This window comes from Macrobrachium rosenbergii, chromosome 44 (genome assembly GCF_040412425.1).
Source record: "Macrobrachium rosenbergii isolate ZJJX-2024 chromosome 44, ASM4041242v1, whole genome shotgun sequence".
Taxonomy (NCBI): Eukaryota; Metazoa; Arthropoda; class Malacostraca; order Decapoda; family Palaemonidae; genus Macrobrachium; species Macrobrachium rosenbergii.
Genome location: NC_089784.1, coordinates 11,955,504 through 11,958,003, shown reverse-complemented (window position 1 = coordinate 11,958,003; position 2,500 = coordinate 11,955,504). Strand labels below are relative to the sequence as shown.

At 37.6% G+C, this 2,500-nt stretch overlaps 1 long non-coding RNA gene across 1 annotated transcript in view; it reads right to left on the bottom strand.

The window, feature by feature from the left end:
* LOC136829343 (uncharacterized) overlaps positions 1–2,500 on the bottom strand; it is a 50,403-nt gene that overhangs the window by 9,774 nt on the left and 38,129 nt on the right. The gene's annotated exons all lie outside the window — the stretch shown is intronic.

Genomic DNA, 2,500 nt, shown 5'->3' with positions numbered 1-2,500 from the left:
TCATTAGAAATTGACGAACGAGAATCAGAAAAAACTCCGACGGTATGAGATACCTGCAAGAAACTTACTGATGCCACTAAGGCAATTGCTTTTAACAAAAATTATATATATAAATATATAAATAAATGTGTATCTTCTTCTTTTGACCCTATTAATCCCACTGTATAGCAGGGTCGGCAGCTCAAGTCAATCTATTTCTATTCTTTGCATCTTCTTTCCTCAGTCCCACCTCACCCATATCCCACCTCACTACATCCGTCCATCTGATCTGCTGATGCCCCACACTCCTCCTCCCCATCACTTGCATGTTCTTAGCTCTCTTGATTGGTTCCACCTCCTCTCTTCTTATTACATGGCCTTAGTATCAGACGAGCTTCCCTAGCCTTCTCCTTTACATTATATATACCACACTTTCTTCTTATATCTTGACTCTCCCTCCTTTTTAGTAGTGATATTCCAGCAATCCATCTCATCATCCTCATCTCGGTTCTTTCCAACAGTCCCTCCTCTTTCCTCTTAAGTGCCCAAGTTTCTGCCCCATACAATAGTACAGGCCTGATAACTGTCTTATAAATTTTCATTCTGAGCCACTTTGTCGAATGCTTTCTGTTGCTTAGTTGACCTCCAGAATGGTGTGTTCCTTTAATAATTCAATCAATGGCGCAGCTATGGTTGCGATGTCGTTTATAAACTTTCGGTAAAAACCTGCTAAAGCCAAGAATGATTTTACGTCTTTCTTAAATTAGGTGTAGGATACTCTTTGAGTGACTTAATCTTCAAGTTGTTTACTTCCACACCTTTTTCACTTAATGTGTGTCCCAAGCAGTTTATTTTCCTTCTAAGGAAAGTGCACTTTTTTAACTTTAGGTTTGCCTTCCTTAATCTCTTTAAGACTTCTCTCACTAGTTTTGTGTGTTCTTCAATGGTGTTTGTGGCTATTACCAAATCATCTATATAGCAGTGTACATCATTGCCTAATAAATCACTAGATTTTTATCCATTAGTCTCACAAATGTTACTGGGCTTGACTTTAGACCAAAGGGTATTCTTACATATTGATATCTGACATTGCTGGTGGAAATAGCTGTTAATGGTTTGCTTTCTCTGTCCATAGGAATTTGTATAAATCCTTTTAATAAGTCTACTGCGGTGAAGTATTTCTTGGATCCAATGGTCGTGATGAGATCTCTCATGGAAGGCAATGGATAAGGATCATTTTCAGTTATCTTATTTAACCTTCTAAAATCTATCACTACTCAGAAGGTTTTGTCTTTCTTTGGAACCAGCAAAAGTGGAAAAGGTTTTGATGGTTCTATTATCCCTTGCTTCTTCATTTGTTGAACTTCTCTTTCAATAATCTCCTTCTGGGGTCACTAAACACACAAGATGATGCAAAAAACCACAGCTGACAACTCCTAATCTATAATTAAACACCCATGATTTCTCAACCGCAAATAGTACTTCAATTAAGGAATCGAGGAATTACACACAAGGTGCCTAGACTGAACTCGATTCTGATAACTTGAATGTCAACGATTAACATTACAATTCACTTCAATACTTGGCAAGTTAAACAGCACAACTATAAAAAGCAATACAGGTCTCACTGTAGGAATATTGTGCTATGAAAAATGGAAAGTTATAGGCTGACAGGGACATGACAGGCTAAAAGAACCTTAAATTCGGCACTTTACCTTAAGCAAGAGATGATTTCCTTGTCTTAGGGGGCCAGCGCTGTGGCAGGCAAGTGAATAAGGTCACAGCAAAAGTTTACTATGCCTCCCAGCAGCCATGTGTGTCCAGAAGGGGCAGTCCAATAGAGCATGGGGAAGGACAAGAGTCCTGGCGAAGCATCCAACAAGTTCTAAGATCAAGTGTGTCTGTCCAAGATCTTTTATAGCTTTTGGGGATTGCAATCCTGCTCTTTGTAGATGGTGCTGGTGTCAGTATGACCGCATGTCACTGCAGGCATGGGGGCTGTATGGTCAGGTTCCAAGATGGTGCAGAGCACATGGCCAATCCTTTGCCTCTCTGCCAGCTGACTTGTCTCGGGCGAGGATTTGCATTCCTACCAGATAAGCACCTGGAATTTAAGGTCCCAGCATTCACTCAAACGAGGCAAGGCGATTAAAGTATTCTCCCCCCAAAAGGCAGTGGTGACAGAGAGGTTGGTAGGGGTGAATTCTGCCTACAATGTTCTTTGTGATAAAACAAATAAAGCAACTGAATATTCTTTAAATTATATCTTGACAGATGAGCTGGCATGTGAGAGTTTTACTCTTAATATATATATATATATATATATATATATATATATATATATATATTAATATATATATAAATATGTATATATATGTATAAATATATATTATATATATATATATATATATATATATATATATATATATATATATATATATATATATATATATGTATATCAATGAATGGGATCTTTTTCTTGCAACCTCACCCATTTTTACATTTGCAGCATAATTGAGAA